This window comes from Vicia villosa, unplaced genomic scaffold (genome assembly GCF_029867415.1).
Source record: "Vicia villosa cultivar HV-30 ecotype Madison, WI unplaced genomic scaffold, Vvil1.0 ctg.001316F_1_1, whole genome shotgun sequence".
Lineage (NCBI taxonomy): Eukaryota > Viridiplantae > Streptophyta > Magnoliopsida > Fabales > Fabaceae > Vicia > Vicia villosa.
The window spans coordinates 270,187-292,710 of NW_026705572.1; the positions used below are offsets into that span (position 1 = coordinate 270,187).

General features: G+C 37.4%; 1 long non-coding RNA gene across 1 annotated transcript; it reads left to right on the plus strand.

Annotated features, from left to right (window-relative positions):
• The first annotated feature begins 20,192 nt into the window (after nt 1–20,192).
• On the plus strand, nt 20,193–22,054 carry LOC131634584 (uncharacterized). Its single transcript, XR_009293582.1, has 3 exons — nt 20,193–20,302; nt 20,975–20,997; nt 21,083–22,054. It is a non-coding gene; the product is annotated as an uncharacterized LOC131634584 (long non-coding RNA).
• The last annotated feature ends 470 nt before the right edge of the window (nt 22,055–22,524 follow it).

Below are 22,524 nucleotides of genomic sequence, written 5' to 3' on the forward strand. Positions count from 1 at the left end.
CTACTTAGGTAACTGTGCAAATCACATCTTTTGTCATTATTATCTCTCCTCCGTCAAATAACATTAAATGCCATTCATCATTTCTTTTATTGTCCTTTTCGTTTTCATATCCGTCAAACGTTTCCCTTCCCTAGAACGTTTTCCTTCCCCACATTCCCTCTATTTATTTCTCCATTTCTTTGCATTCTTCAATCAATCTTTGTGCTCTCGCTTTCTTTCTCTCACTTTTCTATGAATATCGTTTGCGAAAACCCTAGTTCATTCTTCATCGATCTAGCATTCATCATGAATCTTTCGCCCAGTTCCCTTCATCAAAACTCTAAACCTGTTGAAGAAACTAAGTCTCAAAAGTGGATGATCTATTTGAATAGAACGGATGGAAGGGTTAATCGGTTACAGGATGAGAAATATATCTCGGGATGGCATTCCAAGTTCTTCTCAAGTCAGACCTCTTCTTTGATGCTGTTGTCAACATCTGTCCAAAGGAAGAAGACTTTCTTGAGATATTGGATGAAGTTAGGTTCCATAAGGACTTAACTTCTATGTTAAGGGAAAGCCCATCTGAGAATACGCTCTCTCCCGGTGAACTGTTCTCAGTTCCTCCCTTGTATTCATTTACTTCTTTCTCTGGGGGCTGTTCAGGCATGCAGAGTTTCAAGATTTGATGACCAAGCAAGAGCAAGAACAAGCTGGGATTCATGATATGCTGCTTTAGATTAGGACTAGGCTAAGGTTGTAGTCTTTAAGTCTTTGTAGTTTTCTTTCCTTGTTGCATCTGTTTTCCTGCATTCCTCTTTTGTAATCCTTCTTGTTGAAATCAATGAAAAGTTATTTATGTTTCTTTCCTTTTGTCTCTTGCTTTACATCTGAATCTTTTTATGCTTTTTGATGTTATGACAAAAAGGGGGAGAAAATATATGATTAATGATCTGATTAATATTATCAGTTACCGAGTAAAAAGACCCCACATTTACTAACAGAAGCTGCAAGCTTCATATGTTTCTAAGTTGTGTTGTTGCAGGAATCGAAGATTCAAGATCAACATAAGAAGCAACAAAATGAATCAAGCTCTTGGATTCTTGAAGCAAGCTGAGTGCTATGAAGCTTCAGAATCAGAAGCAAGAAGAAAGAATGATCAGAAATAGCTCTTGGATTCTTGAAGCAAGCTGAGTGCTATGAAGCTTCAGAATCAGAAGAAAGAAGGAAGAATGATCAGAAATTCTGATAATAGAATATGATTCAAATCATTGTCTATTTGCTCTGATACATTGTCTATTGGATCTGATATATTCTATATGGCTTATATGACTCTGATACATATTTTGTGTTCTGATACACATTTTATGTTCTAACTCATTCATGCTGACTTTTGTCGTTTAGTTTTGTTCTGTAACATTTCAGGATGTAGAGATGCTCTGATGATGCTCTGGTACATTCAACAATGTTCTGATACAATCTAGCATGAAGTGATGTAAGAAGAAATTCAAAGCTCTGAAGCTATCCGAGGGAAGCAGAAATCAGAAGCTGTGAATGTTCTAAAGATCCCAAAAACTCAAGTTCTGAAGCTGTCCTAAATGGAAGCAGGAATCAGAAGCTGTGAATGTTCTGAAGATCAAAGAAATTCAAGTTCTGAAGCTGTCCTGAGTGGAAGCAGGAATCAGAAGCTGTGAATGTTCTAAAGATCAAAGAAATTCAAGTTCTGAAGCTGTCCTAAATGAAAGCAGGAATCAGAAGCTGTGAGTGTTCTAGGGATCTAAAGAAATTCAAGTTCTGAAGCTGTCCAATGGAAGCAGAAGTCAGAAGCTATGAATTATCAAAAGCAGAAGCTTATGTGATCGTCTCTAACAAAATAATCAGGGAAGTCTTTTATTATTAAAGTTCTTCGAGTATTTATTTCAGGGGGAGATTATTCATCTCAGGGGGAGATTGTTAATCTCAGGGGGAGACATATTCACATGCTTATGCTATAGCTGTGTAATTTGTCTTTAGCCGTCTGCTCTTTCTGATCGCAAATTCATATCATTTATATATGTTTTTGTCATCATCAAAAAGGGGGAGATTGTTAGAACAAGATTTGTTCTGATCAATATTCTTAGTTTTGATGATAACAAGGATATGAATTTTGTGTGAGATAATGTGGTACTCTAATACATTGCAATTTCCCTTTTAGGAAATATATAAAGAGTATGCACAAATCAGCGCTCAGAAGCTTTGTCTCAGAAGGTTCAGCATGCAACATCAGAACATGGTCTGGCAAGACATCAGAAGATGGTCAAGGCAGAATAAGAACATGGGTCTATGAAAGCATCAGAAGAACTTGAGGTCAGAAGCAGAAGCACTGAAGTTCTCACGGTATCACGCTCAGAAGCACTTCAAGGTCAGAAGACAAGAAGATGCTTTGCACCAAGCTGTTTGACTCTGATGATATTCAAATATTATATTCACAAACATCAGATCAGAAGAAATTACAAGTGGCAGGCTACGCTGACTGACAAAAGGAACGTTGGAAGCTATTAAAAGCAACGTCAGTAGACACAACGTGAACAAGGCTCGAGGTAGTTGACAAAAGCGTGAAACAATAAATGCAAAGCTGTACGGAACACGCAAAGCATTAAATGCGCTCAACGGTCATCTTCTCAAACGCCTATAAATATGAAGTTCTGATGAGAAGCAAGGTTATCAATTCTGAACGAAATTATTCTGAAAGACTTGCTGAAACGCTGTTCAATTCAAAGCTCAGAAACTTCATCTTCATCAAAGCTCACTACATTGCTGTTGTAATATATTAGTGAGATTAAGCTTAAACGTTAAGAGAAATATCACTGTTGTGATTATAGCTTTTCAGAAGCATTTGTAATACTCTTAGAATTGATTACATTAATTTGTAAGTAACTAGAGTGATCAAGTGTTGATCAGGATACTCTAGGAAGTCTTAGCTTGTGTCTAAGCAGTTGTAATTAGAGTGATCACGTGGTGGTCAGGATACTCTAAGAAAGTCTTAGCTTGTGTCTAAGCATTTGTTCCTGGAGTGATCAGGTTGTGATCAGGATACTCTAGAAGACTTAGTCGCGGACTAAGTGGAAAACCATTGTAATCTGTTGCGATTAGTGGATTAAATCCTCAGGTGAGGTAAATCACTCCGCGGGGGTGGACTGGAGTAGTTTAGTTAACAACGAACCAGGATAAAAATAACTGTGCAATTTATTTTTATCCTTCAAGTTTTTAAGACTACACTTATTCAAACCCCCCCTTTCTAAGTGTTTTTATATCCTTCAGAGCCGTCAGGACATTTAACGGGACTGGAGGTACATATACCTTGTCGGCATATATCTGGCATTTGTGACAGGTTCTGGAATGATGATGGCAGTCTGTCTCCATGGTAGACCAGTAATAACCTACTCTTAGGATCTTTTTAGCCATTGTATGTCCACTTGAATGAGTACCAAAGGCACCATCGTGTATGTCTTCCATAATCTGTTCTGCTTCCTTCTTGTTTACACAACGAAGTAAAGTCGAGTCATGGTTGCGTTTGTATAAGGTTCCATTACTTAGGAAGAATTTGGCAGCAAATCTTCTTAGAAACTTTCTATCGTTAATGGATGCCCCTTCAGGGTACTCCTGAGCTTCGAGATACCTTCTTATTTCATGGAACCATGGTTTGTCTTCCGTTCCTTCGGCATCGATCTTATTGCAATAGGCTGGTTCGTCTTGCCTGTAAATGGTGATCATTGGCGCCTCGTTGTCCCACCTGACTTTGAACATGGATGACATGGTAGCTAAGGCATCAGCTAGTTGATTTTCTTCGCGCGGGATGTGTTCAAAAGTGATTTCTTTGAAATAAGGAATCAGACTCAACACATACTCTTTGTAAGGAATTAGATTTGGGTGCTTCGTGTCCCATTCCTCTTTGACTTGATAAATCACAAGCGCTGAGTCTCCGTAGACCTCCAGGAACTTGATTCTTAAATCAATTGCAGCTTTGAGACCTAGAATACATGCTTCGTACTCGGCTATATTGTTAGTGCAGTTGAAACATAATCTGGCAGTGAATGGTGTATAAATTTCTGCAGGGGAAATGATCACAGCTCCGATGCCATTGCCAAGTGCATTAGAAGCTCCATCAAAAACCATAGTCCATCGGGATCCTGGCTCGGGTCCTTCTTCCGGTCCTGGTTGTTCATAGTCAGTGACTAGCATAATGTCTTCATCTGGGAAGTCAAAGTTCAACGCTTGATAATCATCCACTGCTTGATGAGCCAGATGATCAGCTACCACACTTCCTTTGATTGCTTTTTGTGAAGTGTATTGAATGTCATATTCTGTTAAGATCATTTGCCATCGTGCTATTCTTCTAGAGAGAGCAGGTTTTTCGAACACGTACTTGATAGGATCCATTTTGGAGATTAGGAAAGTGGTGTGATTTAGCGTATACTGTCTTAGTCGGCGAGCCGCCCATGCTAAAGCACAACAAGTTTTTTCGAGTAATGAGTATCTTGTTTCACAATCGGTAAAATTTTTGCTAAGATAGTAGATTGCTTGCTCCTTTCGGCCGGACTCGTCATGTTGCCCCAGCACACACCCCATTGAATCTTCTAACACAGTTAGGTACATTATCAGAGGTCTTCCTTCCACTGGTGGTAACAATATTGGCGGTTTTTGGAGATATTCTTTGGTTTTGTCAAAGGCTAACTGGCATTTGTCATTCCACCTTTCTACTTGATCTTTTTTCAACAGTTTGAAGATCGGCACACAAGTAGTAGTCATATGGGCAATAAATCGGGCGATGTAATTCAGACGTCCCAAGAATCCTCTGACTTGTTTCTCGATACGGGGTATAGGCATTTCTTGAATGGCTTTGACCTTGGCATGATCAACCTCAATACCTTTGCTGCTGATGATGAAACCTAAGAGTTTGCCGGATCTTACTCCAAAGGTACACTTATTCGGATTCAGTCGCAACCTGTATTTTTTGAGTCTGTCAAACAGCTTGTGCAGATGACCCAGATGTTCTTCTTCGGTGTTGGACTTTGCAATCATATCATCGACATACACCTCTATCTCCTGATGAATCATATCATGGAACAAAGCTACCATTGCACGTTGATATGTAGCTCCTGCATTCTTTAAACCAAAGGGCATTACTTTGTAACAAAAGGTTCCCCAGGGTGTTGTGAAAGTTGTTTTTTCCATATCTTCGGGTGCCATCTTGATTTGATTGTACCCTGAGAATCCATCCATGAAGGAGAATACCTTGCATTGTGCGGTATTGTCAACTAGTACATCGATGTGAGGTAAAGGGAAATCATCTTTGGGGCTTGCCCGGTTCAGATCTCTGTAGTCTACACACATTCTGACTTTCCCGTCTTTTTTGGGCACCGGTACTATGTTAGCTATCCAAGGAGGATAACTCTCAACTTTCAGAAAACCGGCATTGAATTGCTTTTCAACCTCGTCTTTGATCTTTTTTGACATATCAAGCATACTCCTTCGTAGTTTCTGCTTGACTGGAGTGCTACCTTCTTTGATTGGTAGGCGATGAACCACAATGTCCGTGTCAAGGCCAGGCATATCTTCGTAGGACCAGGCGAATATTTCAACGTAGTCGTGCAACATTTGAATCAGTCTTTGCTTGACAATGTCTTCTAGATCAGCCCCTATCTTGACTTCTTTCTTTTCTTCGTCGCTGCCCAAGTTGATAACCTCAATTGGTTCTTCATGCGGCTGTATAGTCTTTTCTTCTTGTTCTAGCAGCCTTGCAAGCTCTCTTGGTACCTCACAATCTTCCTCACTTTCGTCCTCAGTTTGGTAGATCGGATTTTCAAAGTCATGACGGGCAATAGCAGAATCGTTATCGACTGGATCCAAAGTGAATGTGAATCTGCATTTATTTATGTGGGTGTGTGTAAGAAAACATAGCTATTTGAAAAGCAAAGAAAGAAAAAGGATCACAAAATTTTTAATATGCAAACGTCCCATGATTTTATTGAATGCACATGCTCATGATATGATAAACCCTTATAAAAGGACCAGTGTGCTTCGGGCAAGGCACACGGCTTTCAAGTTCATGGTTCGACAGTACAGGAACCATTTTTATCTTTGCACAATATAAACAACGAAAACAGAGAATTGCATTTACTCCTGGTCAAAGGAGATCACATCCTCAGCTTCCCAGTTGTTCAATCCATTGTGGTGAGCAGGGAGTATCCAGCTGTTCCAGTTGCAGTTGTCTTCTTCATCTTCCACATCATTGATTTCATTGGTGGGGAAATGAGTCGGTGATCTTTCAGGATAAGTAGGATGATCTGTTGGATATGAGGATCCAGGTTGAGGTACCTCTGTTGGCTGAGCGAGATACTCGATAAGGCCGTCCCATCCAGTCGGGATGATGTTTTGGATAGAGACTTGTGCATTCTGGTGAGGGGTGTACTGTGACAGAAAGTAACCCTCGTTATTTGGTGTTTCCCTGGTGTTTTCAGGAGTAAAATTATCGTCATAATGTTCATCCCATCCAGTTGGGACATTGTCTTCCATGGAGATTTGTGAGTTCGGAGGAGCGGAATATTTCACCATAAAGTCATATTTGCCACTTGGCTCTCCTAGCGTATCCCAAAATTCTTTAGGTGGATTTTGATATTGCTCAGTGATGGGACTTGTGAAACCTTTGTCGTTTTCAAATTGATTGCCCCATCCAGTTAGGGTAAGGTCTTCCGTAGCAATAAAAGAACTCTGAGGTGCGGTATACTAAAAATTATACCCGCCGCTTGGTTCTCCCAAAGTATCCCAAACTCCCATGGGAAGAGGTGGAACTTCATTTGGATATGGCTGAATGATATGGTTCAAGAACACTCCACCGTCTTCAATAGCGTTTACTCCTTGGCTGATGAAATGTGACATTAATCCTCCAGGACAAGGACTTTGATCGTTCTTTTGATTTCCATTAGCATAGCCCAGGCCTAGCTTGTCGGATTTGTAAGGTATATCGGGGAGCTGTCCCCATACTGTGGAATCACCTTTTTTGATCACAGCTTTGGCATCTTTGAGAGAAGCCATAGTTGTAGTTGGAGTAGCCGAAATATGCTTGGTAGTAGAGACATCTGGAGAGACCACCTCAAAAGATTGGCAGGGAGTTTCGATGAATTCGTCATCCAACTCAACATACTTGGAATTGCTCAGGTGACTAACCACATATTCCTCTTCGCCATAAACTGTGACAATCTTTCCTTTTACTGGATACTTCAACTTCTGATGCAGGGTAGAAGTTACAGCATTTGCCCCATGTATCCAAGGGCGTCCAAGTAAACAGGAATATGCTGGGTGAATTTCCATTACGTAAAAGGTAGAATCAAAGATCTGAGAGCCCACTCTGATTGGGAGATTCATCTTTCCGTACACTGTTCTTGTTGACCCGTCGAAGGCTCTTACCACAACATCGCTTGGTTGTAACACAATTCCTTCGAAGTCAAGCTTTTCCAGTACTGTTTTTGGTAACACGTTCAAAGAAGAACCGTTATCTACCAGCACATGAGATAGAGTGGTGCCATTACATTCAATGGAGATGTGTAAGGCTTTATTGTGATTCTTTCCAGCAGGGGTTAGATCAACATCAGAGAAACCGAGGCCATTATTTACTGTTAGACTGGAAACACAATTTTCAAATTGATCGATTGAAATCTCTTGTGGTACATGTGCAGCTTTCAGGAACTTCATCAGGGCTTTGGCATGAGCTTCTGAATACTTTAACAGAGACAGCATTGAGATTTTTGAAGCAGTGTGCCCCAGTTGTTCGACAATATTGTAATCACTCTTGCAGATGATTTTCAATATTTCCTCCATTTCTTGCTTTGATGGATCCTCAATAGTGACTTCCACCGGTATTTGAACTGGTTCAACTTGTGGCTCTTTGCCTCGAGCGTTGAAATCTTGATTAGGAATTGGGACCTGGACTGGATTAGCAGCAGCATTTGGAGAAATTTCAGGTGAAAAGATCCTTCCACTTCTCGTAATCTTACTGGTACCCACAATGTTATCAACAGTTGGAGCAGTAAAGTTCAGGGCCTCTTTGGTCAAGGTATCCTGTTTAACTCCATGGACATAAACATTAGTGTCATAACTCCATGGGACAACTTTGTCTGAGGAGTATGGAAATGGAGTTGGACTGGTAATGATTACCGATGCCACTTTGGGTGTAGAAGAAATTTTGAAAGGAGCTTTGGTAGGGATTTTTAATGGTATGTTGGAAACCACCGAGACGTCCTCTATTCTCATCCCGTTTGCAAAGACTTCGCATAAAACGTCCATAGAAGGGAGCCTCTCAAACATAATGATGCGGTGATCCATCCACTTTTGAATTCCCATTCTCAGATTTTCACAACCATTGGGTAGGTATGTGCAGTAAAAGCAATCAGGGTCACAACCTGGAAAGTAACCAGCTTGGATTAGCTTCCCTTTGATTTCAAGGAGTGGAGTTGACAATTCCTTCACATCATAGATGTAAACAGTGTCCAGGATAGCATTAACAGTTTTGTCGTGCTTTGGTATAGGTGCAGTGATGACATTTGGCGTTTCTGGAGGATCGAACTCAATTTCCCCAGCATCTATCATGTCTTGTATTTTATTTTTCAGGGCCCAACAGTGATCTGCGTCATGTCCTGGACAGTTGGAGTGATACGCACATGTTGCATCGGGGCGATAACTCGGAGAGGAAGTGTTGACATTCTTTGGAGGGTCTTTTAATGTGATCAGATCTGCTTTTAGCAAATGCTGCAATGCCTGAGAGATTGGCATATTGATTCTGGTGAAATTTCTTCTTGGCGCATCTGGTCGACGCGTATATTTTGGCTGTTGATCTTTTTGAGGTGCAGATGCGGAGATCAGAACTGCCCCTACAGATTGGTGATGCTCATTTTTGCGACCTTTCAGACTTTGCATTGTATTGACCTCATTCCTCCCACTGGTGGGCCTTTTTGTAGTACCAGAGGAAGAGCCTATTTGAATTTTTCCATTTTGAATGCCGCTTTCGACACGTTCTCCAGTCAATATCAGGTCAGTAAAACCTGATGATGAGCTTCCCAGCAAATGACTATAGAAAGGGCCAGTTAAAGTGCCCATGAATATGTCAACTAGCTCGCGATCTGATAAAGGTGGTTGAACCCTTCCAGCCATATATCTCCACTTTTGCGCATATCCTTTGAAACTTTCTTTTGGTGCCATGGACATGCCCCTTAGTTGAGTATGGGTTGGTGCAAGATCAGCATTGTATTGATACTGTTTGTAAAAAGCAGCAGCTAAATCTTCCCAAGTATGAACTTTTGTACTTTCCAGTTGGTAGTACCACTCGAGTTGTGTACCTGACAGACTTTCTTGAAGAAGTGAATCCACAATTTGTTATCTGCTGTATGAGGTTGTATCTTCCTTAAATAGGACCTCAGATGTAGTTTTGGACAAGAAACTCCATCATACTTTGCAAAGACATGAACTTTGAACTTTGGAGGGATAACAACATCTGAGACGAGTCCCAGATTATTGAAATCTAAACCAGGTATTTTTTGTATCTCCATAGCTTTCATGCGTTCTTCCAACTGCTGGTATTTGTCATCATCCTGTTCGTCTCCAGAATGATAATCTTCTTCATTAGAAGAGAGAGAGGGTTTGGCAGAACTTTGGTTGCTGTGATTGTCTCCTTGTTCACCATTGTCATACCCCAAAATTTGCCCGATCAAATCTACGTCCGTTAACCCATCAAGGTTCAAAATTAAGAGCCATAGGGTTTGACATTTCTATTGTCAAACTCGCTCTCTTATAAATCAGATTGAGTTAAAACAAGGGCGTAATTAACAGATGTTGAGGACCCAAACGTTGGGCCCAATTATCACAAGGGTTCTATCGATTGTGGGAGTATTTTGGGGTTTTACTAACATTTGTCTTGATTATTATTATTTCATTTTGACTAACTATTAGTATTTAACACTATTAATTTTTATTAATATTAGGATTTATTATTAGGTTTATTTTTTTATCTTTTTATAATTATTAAGTTAATTGGACAATAGGTCCATTAGGTATAGAAAACCCTAATTTATACGCTATAAAAGGAGGCCGCTACTTTTCTAAGAGGAGGGAGATACATTTTTCAGAAAGATTTGCTAATCCTTATTTTGTATATACACAATTTCTACCGTACGGCATTCTTCCTAACAAAACACCACACTTGTTTTGTTTTTTTTCTCTGAGGCCAATTTTTCCACACACTTTCTTACACGTACAGTAAAGACCTTCGACCATATTGGATATTTTTTCTTGGTCTCATATTTTAGTCACCAACACCCATCTATTCAAACTACACAAAACCTTACCACCACCATTTACAGCCTCCCATCACAAACATAAAACTCACTGCAAAACAACAATACTCGATCACCTGCTTTCTATTTATCAATACCACCCTCACCCTTGTCAAAAAAAAAACCTGCAAATTTCATCCTCACATTTCACAACATTATAACAACAATCCTAAATTCATCTTCATAAAATTCTGAATAATAACAATATTTTTTTTGGGGTTTTACAGGTTGGGAAATCAAAACAAAGAAAAAGAAACAAGAATTGAATTGACATTGCTGTGTTATATTGTTTGGTTTTTCTCTCAGTGTTGCTTGCAGGTTTCGATTAAGAGAAGAAAGTGGAAGGAGATCCGCCGCCAATTTCCACCCAAAGCATCACTCGGATCCACCACCGCGCGGTCATCCACAGCACCGCGTCCGACGAGCTTCTGGCGCCGCACACCGATCAGAATATTGCGGCAAGTCCTTGACAACAACAACATCTACGAAGCACCACCATCCGTCACCGCAAACCACCGTGAGGATCCCCAATTGCGGCCCTGTGAGAATAGCAACGCCAGCCACCGCACAACCACGCAAATCCCTCCGACCAACCGTCCGGCAGCGCGACGGCAATCCCTCCACCATCGGAAGCTCCATGACGTACCTCTCCACTCCACGCACAACCGGAAATCAATCACAGCAAAACGCGATCTTGCGATTCAATTTCCCACAGTATCATCACCTTCATGATTCATGGTACTATCTTTCCTTTGTACATGTTGTGTGTTGCTTGATTGGGTTTTTGTTTAGTTTTTGTTTTGATTTGGTGGGCGTAGATTTCACGAGAAGAGGAAGAAAAATGTGGGTTAGTTTGTTCAAATTACTATCATTTGCATTTTTAGTCTTGGATTTATGTTTTAATATTATTTATAATAAACACATGTCATTTAGCCATTGGAATAGAACTTGGTTTGAAAAGTCAAATAAAACTCTCACCCAAGGAGAGCACCAGCGCCGCGAATAGGTAGCCTTCACACATGTAACTTTTTTTCTCTTTATTTTAATTTTTATTAATTAGTCACAACCTAAATTAGTTTTAGGGCCTTATTGTCAAATGGGCTTAGCCCTTTGCTATTTGTATACCTTTAAACTGCTTACCTTCATAAAATACACCCCCCATACAAAGATTAAAAATAACATTTAATTAATTAATTTTGTGAAATTTTAATTGTTTAATTGTCTGTTTCCGTTCGATAATTTAATTTAATTTTCTCCTCGAACCGACTAAACCTATTAGTCGCATCAGACGAGAAATAATTTTTTTGATCAATTTAATTTATCTATTAATATTGAATTAATCCTTTATTTAAATTCTCTCCTCGACCCGACTAAATTTATTAGTCGCTTTAGACGAGAGATAAAAAATACATGAAATTCAAAACACATTTAATTTGCTGCCCGCGACGATCAATCTATCGATCTGAGTAACCAGCAATGCCCTTTAATTTGTTAGCTATACTGATCAAATCTATTGATCACCGCATCTAACATTGCCATATCAAACCAGGGTTGTACGCCCAAACATCTAAAACACACTAAACCACGATACTACAAAATTCATCTCTTCAACACTGCGATGTTCACAACTACGATAAGGTAATTCAAAATACCTTCGAACTTCGCATTTCAAAAACTACGATAGGCCATTCAAAAAGCCTTCAAACCATTCAAATCTAATTCTAAGGCGTACAACCCTGTGCCCGAACTACGTTGACTCTGATTCTCCCTAAGGAGATACGTAGGCACTTGGATAACCAAGGCGAGTCCCCCTCCCTAAAATCTCAATTTTCCCCTATTCAATTCTTTAGCTATTAAACCTCAATATTTTAGCCATAAACCTTTACCTTAGATTCAAAGCCAATAGGAAAGGGTTGAGGGTGCCTAACACCTTCCCTCAACCTGATTATAATAACTTACCCAGATTTCTTAACTGCGTAGGGTTTCCTATTCGCCCTTCAGAATAGGTGGCGACTCTAAAAGCTAAATTTTTAGGACAGGTTGCTACAACCATCACCGACTATTTCAGGGATCGGTGGCTTTTTGAACTTTTTGACTGGGATTTTGATCTTCCTTTTCAGGTGACTCAAGCCTACAGATCCTTTGGGCTTCTTTTTCTTCTTGATCATCAGGGCTTTCAGTTCTTGTTGCCCCTTTGCCAATTCCAGAATTGCCACTTGAACTTGGGCGTTCTGTGCTTCAAGATTCTTGATGCTTGTTTCAGATTCCATCTCTTTTGACTGAAATAAACAGCGAGGAGATGAGAAATCCGTCATGTGAACCTGTTATGCAATGTATATGAATGAAATGTATATGCAATGAATGAAATGTATATGCAATGAATGAAATGTATATGCAATGTTTTCAAGGATCTCAAAATTTAGATTTGTTAAAACAAAAGAAAAACAAACATTTGTTAGTTAAACAATTTATTATTTTTTTTTCTTTTTTTTTTCTTTTTCTTTTGCCTCATTCGGGCTTACAAAAAAAAAAATAAAGAAAATGAAGGATCCCTCAGGTCTCACATGGACGCTTTCTCTTTGCACCCAGGAATGTGTTGATCTGCTGTTCTTCTTGGAGTTGTCCGGTGAGCTCCAATAATCTCCTCTCATAGTCTTGACAGTGTGCTTTGAAGGTATCTCTTTCCTCTTTTAGTTGAACCCAAGATTTTTGCAACTCTTCCAGGTCAGTTGGCATATCCGGATGTAGAATAACTCGAGGTTCGTCTCCTTCGACTCCTGGCTCGATAGTCACAGGTAGAATAGCGGGATATGGCATGATGAACTTCTGAGCATGAGTTCGCACCCATCTGAGGTAAGGTTCCATAGGAATAGAATTCCATTTCCCCAAAGTTTTGCTTTCTATTCTATATACACTGCCCCACGCATGTATAAACCTTCGTCGATGTTTGTGGGAATCATCCTCGTAATCAAACACAATGCCACGGATAATCATGTCATGAGGACCGTTGCTCCGTGCATATCCGAATTGGCGTAAAGCTAAAGAGGGATTGTAAGTGATGCCTCCTTTGGTGCCAAGTAGTGGTATACAACACATAAGAGTTCCTCGTTTCTTCATGGTACGAGTGTGTAGAGAATGTAGAATGTCTCCCAGCAATGTTGGTACCGGGTTACGGGTTAGGAAAAGGTTGATGATGTGCACACTTATGAACTGGTCGGGATTAGGGAATAAAACCAACCCATAGATCAAAAGAGCCACAACCTCCTCAAAAGCTGGGTAACTTTTGTTTTCTAGTAGTAATCGAGATTTTTCCATTAAGAACTTAGCAAGCAAACCCTGGACTCCACTCTTTGTTTCCCAATTGGACTCGATTTCTGACTTTCGCAAATGTAAGGCAGCAGCAATGGTTTCAGGTTTTGGAATCATTTCTAAACCAGTGAAAGGTAATTGATTTCGAACAGGTAATCCAATTAGTTCAGAAAACTCTTCCAAGGTGGGTACTAACTGGTAATCAGGAAAGGTAAAGCAATGATGTTCGGGATCAAAGAACTGGAACAGGACCCGTATCATGTCTTCTTCAAATTTTGAGGTAACCAAATGGAGTAGGTGACCATGCTTTTCGGTGAATTGAGCATTCCTGGGAAATTCTGATACTAAGTCTTTTAACTCAGATGGCACCGTTGAGATGTTGATTCGGATGTAATCTCTGGTGGATGTTGATCCTTGAAATGATTAGTGAAAAAATGATATGCTTATGATGCTTATGATGTTTATGATGTCATGATGTCAAACATGTGGCACACACAAACAAATCAAACAATAGCCTTAGGTTTAAAGGCTTGCATGAAGTTCATAGGTGATACCCTCCCCACTGAAATTGAGTTGGTTAAAACCTGTCCTAGAATAGTATTCGGGTTCTATGATCCTTGGAGGTAACATCTCAATACGGCGCTCGGACGGCCGATCAAAATATTCCTCGAGGATAACTAACTTCGATCAATTTCAAAGCTAGCCACTTAATAGGCCACAAGTCAAGTTCAACTAAAAGGTTCTAAGACAAATTAGTGTTTAATGACATTTCGGAAGCCTAATATACTCCTTGATCGTTTTCAAGGGACATCAGTATAAACCAAAGTATCGCACTAACGGTGACTACCAGATCAACCGTATCGGTACATGCCGTACAGTTTCCTTGGTCTATTGTCACATACTTAAGGTATCTCGAGATTCGGGTTAGAATCTTTCACACAAGCAAAATACCCAAACAACCTTTTGAAAAATAGAGCAATCAAGTCAAACAATTGAAAACATCGGAATGATCTATACTCTAAAGGTAACCCCTTTGAAAACATTTTGTTTTTTTGAAAGTATTCCCCAGTAGAGTCGCCAGTTCTGTCGCCCTCGGTTTTTTACCGCACCTCTCGCGGAGAGATACGCGAACTGACTCTTTTTTATTTCTGCTTTTGTGTTTTTTGAAAATCAGAGAGTCGCCACCGACCTTTTATTTTATCCAATTAAGGAAAGGTTTATAAAAGAAACAGAAAAAGACCTTTAAGAAATTCTGGGTAAGGGGGTAGGTTATACAAAGGGAAGGTGTTAGCACCCTCTGTATCCATGGTTATCCATGGGCTCTTTAATTTGCTTAGCTCACTTGTTTTCAATTACTTTTCTATTGCCTTGAAATGCTCGTATGTGGTTTCAAATACCTTTGTAAATTGACTTCGTAATGATCCTTGTGCGGATGTATACAAAGTGTTTTTATCTTTCAAAAGATGTTTTGAAAAAAGACTGTTAACCTCGTAATGATCCTTGTTTGGATATATACAAAGTATTGTCTTTTTGAAAGTTTTGTTTTTCAAAACAATGATATATGAGATTTTGTTTGTTTTGATTTGAGCAAGCAAATTAGGAGGTCTACCCTAAGTTATAAGGTCTTTATCCTATTTCCTTTAAAAAACTATCCTTTCACCGGATATAAACGAAAGTTCGATTTTGCATTTGAATTTGATTTTGATTTTGAAAAGAGTGAAAAGAGGGATTACCCTAAGAGGTGCAAGTGTGATTGTGTTCTGATTCAGATATTTTATCTTTGAAGTTAGTGATCTAACGATTCAATTTTTATCTTTGGCATACATGCAGTTTTATATGTGCTGGTATTAAAAATGCGGAAATGTAAAATGCGGAAAGTAAATCTACGCTATTACATCGATTGTGCAGGAAATGTAAACTACGCTATTTACATGAATTTGACAACCTATACATTTATCTAAGAATTTAAATTGCAAGAAAATAAAGAAGTGTTTTTGGATTTTTTATGATTGATTTTAATTATAATTAATGCATGATTAATTTAATTAAAATGAGAAAAAGATGGAAATAAAATTTAAACCTAGTAAAAAAACTTTAAAATAGGTTCAAAATACTTGTCAATTAATTTTAAAACAAAACTAATTTTTTGGAATTTTTGAAATTGATTTTGAAATCATTAAGTTAAATAATCACATAATTATACAAATAATTATACAAATAATTAAAACTTAAAGAGAAAATTATCCTAAATATGTACAAAATTAGCCTAAAATATATAAACTATATTTTATATAAAGAACAAATTTTTTTATGATTTTTTGATTGGTTGAAATAATTAAAAAGTAAGTATATAAATATAAACTAATTAATTATGCAAAATATTTAAATTATAAAGAAAAATAAAATATTTTTATATCAGAAAATAAAATATTATTTTAGAAGCCTAAAAATATTTTTTGTGTATTTTTTGGATATTTAAAACTATTTTTAATTAATTTTATAAAGAAATTAAAATAAAATAGAAAATATAAAGACAATAATCAGATGTGGTAATTAAATAAAGTCCATGGTATGGGGCTTCATTCTGATGCGTTGGATGAGTGAATTAATGAGATCAGATGGCTCAGATTGTGAGGGACCACCACACGTGACACACATGCAGACACTGAATATGAGGATTATTTAAAAAACACGCGCGCGCAGACTGGCCAGTGGGGAGGGGACACGTCTTCATCTTCAACCTCTCGCCACACTTTTAACAGCGCTTTTATGAGAAAAGCGCTGTAATTGATGAGTTCCAAACCTGCAAAATAGCGAATAGGGTTAAACAGGAAAAGAAATTTGGCGCGACATGTCCATTCAACTGGGCTTGGCTCACTGAGTTCGAATATGCCATTAATTTCTTCTAATTTTGCTTCTAATGGAAAGCCCTTAATTTAAGTTCAGAAACCCTAGAATGGTATCTTCGTGAATACTTAACCAAACCTTAATTAAATGTCCAGAAACGATCAGAACATCACGCCTAGTTCAAATATACGATTACATCGTGTTAAATATGCACATATAATGAGATTTTGGTTAGTTTTTGTTTGAGCAAACCGTGAGCTATGAAGCTTGATTCTGAGTGCTTTGCTTGTTGAAAGTGATTGGGATATATTCAATGAAGGTTAGGGAACGTGTTTAAGTGTTTAGTTTCTATTGAAATGAGCTTGAATTTAAAATTCGAATTTCAAATTTTCTTCAAAACTACAAGTGATTACAAGAGTGGTATAAGCATTCTATTGGCTCTGAATTCGTGCTCTCTTCATTACTGAAGTATGTTAGCTCTTATATAAGCATTGAAGTGCTTAAGAACTAAGCTAAAAAGCATTAAGTGCTTTTGTTGAATTCTTGACTTTTTCAACACATGTGGCTTTGCATTTAAGCTACCATGGCTTGACTTTCCACTCAACTTCTGCTGTACTTGGCTTGGGGCAGAGTTTTGATTGATTCCTTGATGAGTCATGCTTAGAAACTAAGCCAAGCATTATCCTTCCATTTTCCATTTTCAATTTAATCTTAAATGAGATAAAATTAAATCAAAAATGGAATAAAAATGATGTGGGCTTTTCCTTGGTCGTGGGAGGCCCATTATATCATGGTAGACATGTTTGAACTATGAAAACTCGGCCCCATTTGGAAAAAAATACATTTTTGATCAATGTTGGTTTTATGCATTTTCCCAAAATTTAGCCAACTTCAACAAGGTGTAAATCCCTCAATTTTTATCATATGAAGGAGATCTTGCACTTTTTGGAAACCTCAAAGAGTCCTATAACCAATGTCTTTGGTCTCATGTCAAAATGATTTTCCATGCTCCTTGTGTGCCCTTTTGAAAAAGTGACTTTTTGTTGACTTTGAAAATGACCTGTAATGTCTTAATTCATATTTTTCAAATGGTGAATCAAATGATCATGGGACCAATTGCATTTGAAAGATAATTGAATTTACTTCACAATGAGCTTTGGTTTGAATTTTTTGGATGAAGGATGAGGGAGTTATGACCAGTCAAAGTTCAGTTGACTTTCTAGGAGAAAACCCTAATTTTGAATCTTAGGGTTTTGTTGATTTTTGATCTTTCCTTGATGAATTATGATCATCCAATGATCAAATGATGAATCCTTTGACAAAATATGGATGTTGACAAAAAATTTCATTTTTGACTGTCTGTTGACTTTTTGGTCAAACGGGTCGTCTGTTGACTGTTTGAGCTGCTGACGGTGCGTCTGAGCGAATTGAAGTTTGAAAATTTGTATGATGGTACTTTGAGATATATGGAGGTCCATGAAATCCATTTGAAGTCTCAAAAATTTGTTTCTCCTGAAAAAACAATAAACCCTAATTAGGGACTGTTTGTGTAGGAGACAGTTGAGCGTACCTGATTTTTGTGCAGTGCTGAGTCTCTGCTAATCATGTGATATTCAGAAGACTTCTAGAACAAAAATCTTGGAGTTTTGAATTGCAAAAGATTGATTTGATTGATGGTACAAAACACGGAGAATTGCACTGTCAGCCGTTTGACTGCCAACTGACTGTTCAGGCATGTAACAGTTAGAGTGAAAATTCAACAGTCAAAGTTAATTTTCTTTTTGTTGTTTTTGTTTTATGTGAAAGATGAAAGTTTATTTACATGACTTGTTAAAAACACAGACATAATAAATAATTAATATGTACTGTACGCGAGCAAAATTACCGATAATAACCCTGAAAATCATTTAATGCACAGAAAAATAAATATTTAACTGGCAGAAAACACACAAAATATTATCTGAATAATTAAGCAACAGTATGACAAATAGTACAACATTTAATACTGATAGTACAAACATTACATACTATAATGAACGGTACGACGAGTAAACGGTACATTTAAGAAAATAAGAGATACGACAAACTTTAAGAATGACGATTAATAACCCATGCTATAAACAATAACATGTAGATGATTGGGAGTGTCAACATCCCAGGTCCACATTTTTTCGGGCTATGTAGACAGAAGAAGGACATGATTACCACCACGACGGTGATGACCATAAGAAAACACGTTTCTATCCGCTTCGCCATTTTGCCGGGGAAGAAGAAAGAATGAATATGAAGTAGAAATTTGAGAAATGAGTTAGAATTTGATGTGAGATTTTATGGAAAAAATGAGAGGTATTTATAGAATGAAAAGAAGGATAGAGACGTTGGGGAATGAAGTGATTCCGTACAAAAGGAAAATTTGAGTGGAAGAAAGATTTGAAAGGAAGTGTATGATAGTGTTGGAAAAAAGAGAGATGTGTAGAATAAAGTTAAGATTTGATTTTTGAAAAAGAGATTTGAAAAGAAAGGAAAAGATGTTGAAAATAATGGAATATAGTACAAAAAGTTAGTGGGAAACAAAAGTTAGTAATAATTTACTTGTTACCAGTACAGTCTGATCCCCGGACTCTGTGCCTGCAAAAGATTTAGTTCTATACCAATTGCGTCAGTACTACTTATCTGTAAATAAATATCAAATAAATAGCGTGTGTGAAGTAATAAACAGTAGTTGGCGTTTGCGTAAGAATAAATCCACCAGCGAGCCAAAATACCGTATAAGAAAAATTCTAAAAACCAAGTATTCATAAATCAGGATGTGAAAATCCAAGATTATATGAAACTCTTAATTTTTAGATTGAAGTTTTCTTGAAAAAAGACGCGGGCAAATTTTGGGGTATAACAATGTGCGATATTGAAAATAATATTTTGCTGAATGGAAGCTATTGGTTTTGTCTCTGCAGGTGCTGGACTGATGTTTGTCAGCCTGCATAATCCTCAAATCAAGGAACTCTCTTCATTGGTTTTTGTTGAAACCTGCTGACAGTTATTTCTTTCTATTGAAAGATAAGTTCAATTATCCTTTCTTGATAATTCTATGTGATTCACAAGGTGAAATCATTTGAGTATAAATAATTGGTTTTACTGTCGATTAGGAAAGTTCTATATACTTTAGCATTGATTCTCTGTATAATGGTAGGCCAAAATTATATATTAGTGTCTTCTTCACTTATGAATTGATGCCGTAATTTTCGTAATATCACAATGGAGTTGCAGGTTCTAAAATGGATGAATGGAAAAATTCAGTATCGATCAATTAGCCTATAGGGTGTTGGAACACTAATCCATGCATTCGGGTTTACATTAAAACGGACTACTGATGCAACGGACTACTGATGCACCAAAACAGTCTATCAAGCTATGGTTTGATCCAAGTAAATCCCTTCACTGGAACTTAAATGCTTGCGATCCTTCCTGTTGTAGTACGGTACAAATCGATGGGGAGTAAGCTGGATTCTTCCAGTACTATCATCAAGTAAGTTTGGTGCTATCACTGAACTAATCAAGTCACTGGACTCTATCAAACTTGAAGATAAAAAACCATCACGCTATTTGGCATGCTTATTCTAATATTTCATTTTGTAATGACTTTTATCGTCTGTTCTTTGAGGCTTAAAGACCATGAAATTTTTGCAGGTCACAGACCAAAACCAGCCCAGGCATCTGCAAAAGTCTCTTCTGCCAATTATACTGCACAAAAACCTATCGCCTATCGTCCACCGCATGCTAAGACTGCAGCTGTTATTAAGGCAGAGGTAAACATTCACCAAATCAATAAACTGTAATTGTTTCTATTTTAAATTAGGCAAATCACGTCCATGGTCCTTTAAGTTTAACATTTTTCCAAATTGGTCCCTTAATTTTGTTCTTTCGGATTTGGTCTTTTATGTTAAAATTTTGCTGCACTGTTATCCTTTTAAGTTATGATAATTTACACTTTTAGTCCCTAAAGTTTGATGGTTTTCTCGGACTATTGCTATCAAGTGTTAAGATCTAATCCCAACAGCACAGTCAAATTAACTATCTGAGCTACTTTGCAACTTGAGGAGGTTAATTACTTTGATATTTGATAATGTGAATAGACCTTTATTATCAAGGTTTTAGAGGTTGTACATATGTTTTACGGTGCAAACAAAATGTAACATAAAGAATCAATTCAAGACGGAAAAAATTAAATGACGACGATCCAGGAAAATAGTTAACTAAAAAGACTGCAGACAAAATTGTCTTTAAATTATCAATATAAATATAAGCTATACATTTGCATGGCATACCTTGTATATAGTTATGAAGTACTTCTTCTCTTAATAGTGCTAACTAAATATGATCTGCTATATACACGTTTAAGCACCTTCTCTTGAATTCTTGAATGAATTTGCATTTTAATTAATGTTCTAATGAATGCCAAAATTGATTTGTATTTGCAGTTGTTAGGAGAGAGCTCGGCAGAGTAAGTACCTATCCCTCCCTTTCATAGTTTGAAGTTACTTATGATTTATATTCAGTTTTTAACTGCTAATGGTTGATTACTTCAGAACACTGAGCAAGAATGCTTTAAAAAACAAGAAAAAGAGGGAGAAACAAAAGTAGAAAAAGGCTACTGCACAATTCACAATTCTTCTCCCGGACTCTTTCTAAAGCACCTCCTTATTACTGCTATAAAATTCTTGAAAATTTGAGGTTCAGTTTAAGTTTCTTAGATTTATTCGTATCATGAATCAGATTTTGGGTTGATCAGATTCTTCGAAAAAGCTATTACACGTGTGCCGGGGAGAGCACTCATGCTTATCAGAGCCCCACAAAAGACCTGACTGCCATAAACAATCGATTAAACACTATTCCAGGGATCTCTCCCTCGTGTGGTGTTTGTCTCTCTTTTCTCATGCTTTTTATTATCACGTAACTCACTCTACTACTCTCGAAGTTACTGATCAATATTACAATACCTATGATACAAAATGCTGAATATACGTTAAGCTTTAATTCAAAACACATCAATGTAAGTCACGTTTTTGCTATCCATTGTTAACTAGACCTGTTTACAATTTACCAAATAATCGTTCATCTTGCGAATTTCTGAATTGAAGGCAACAATGAGGAGTCCCAAAAGGGTCGTCATAAAAGCTAGCAGTGCCGACAAAGAAATTGTAGATGGCTCTAGCATCAGTGATGGCAAAGAAATTGCAGACGACACTAACATCTTTGTCCACGAGAGTACTTATCAGAATTTGTTGCTAGACTTTCCATCCAACAATTCTTTTCCACAAGCAGAGCTCTTGCTTCCAACTTCTAGCTTGGTCAAGGAAGCACGGGTAGTAGCTCGGTACAGTCTCGTGTTACTCGTCCTTGATTAATCTTTACTAGGTTATACTTGGAAGAGTATGCACTATGAACATAATTTTATGTTTCCTTAATGGTCCACTGAGCAATACTTCCTTCATGGGTCTCGATTGTGATACGGTCTTTGTATTGCTGGATGAGTTTTGTGGCATGAATGTTTAAGTCTATGTTACCCTTTTTTCAATATAACCACCTCTTGCAATTAATATATCTTGAGGTGGAATTAAGAAGACTCTGCTTTCTTTGCTATCAATTATAATTTTATTTGTAAATGCCTAGAAACATATGCATCAGTAAGAAATTTGGATGCAATGGAAGAAGACTATTCTTTAACATGTTTTATATATGTTTTATATATTGTTGGATAAATTTGTGTAGAGTTGAATGAAATTTATATAATGATTTAAGAGTATTTTTAAAGTAGTTTAAAAAAATATATTTCTAGAAGAAGAACCTCCTGATGCAACAACAAAATATCCTTTGTATCTTTAGAAATTTAAAATAGTATAAAAGATTAGGTATATATGCAGGCTATTTAAGGAAGAAAATAATTACAACTTAAGGTAAGTTTTTTACTCAAATCAGTGCCTTTCAATTGAAAATTTTAATTGGAAATCGTTATTCTACATTGATTTTT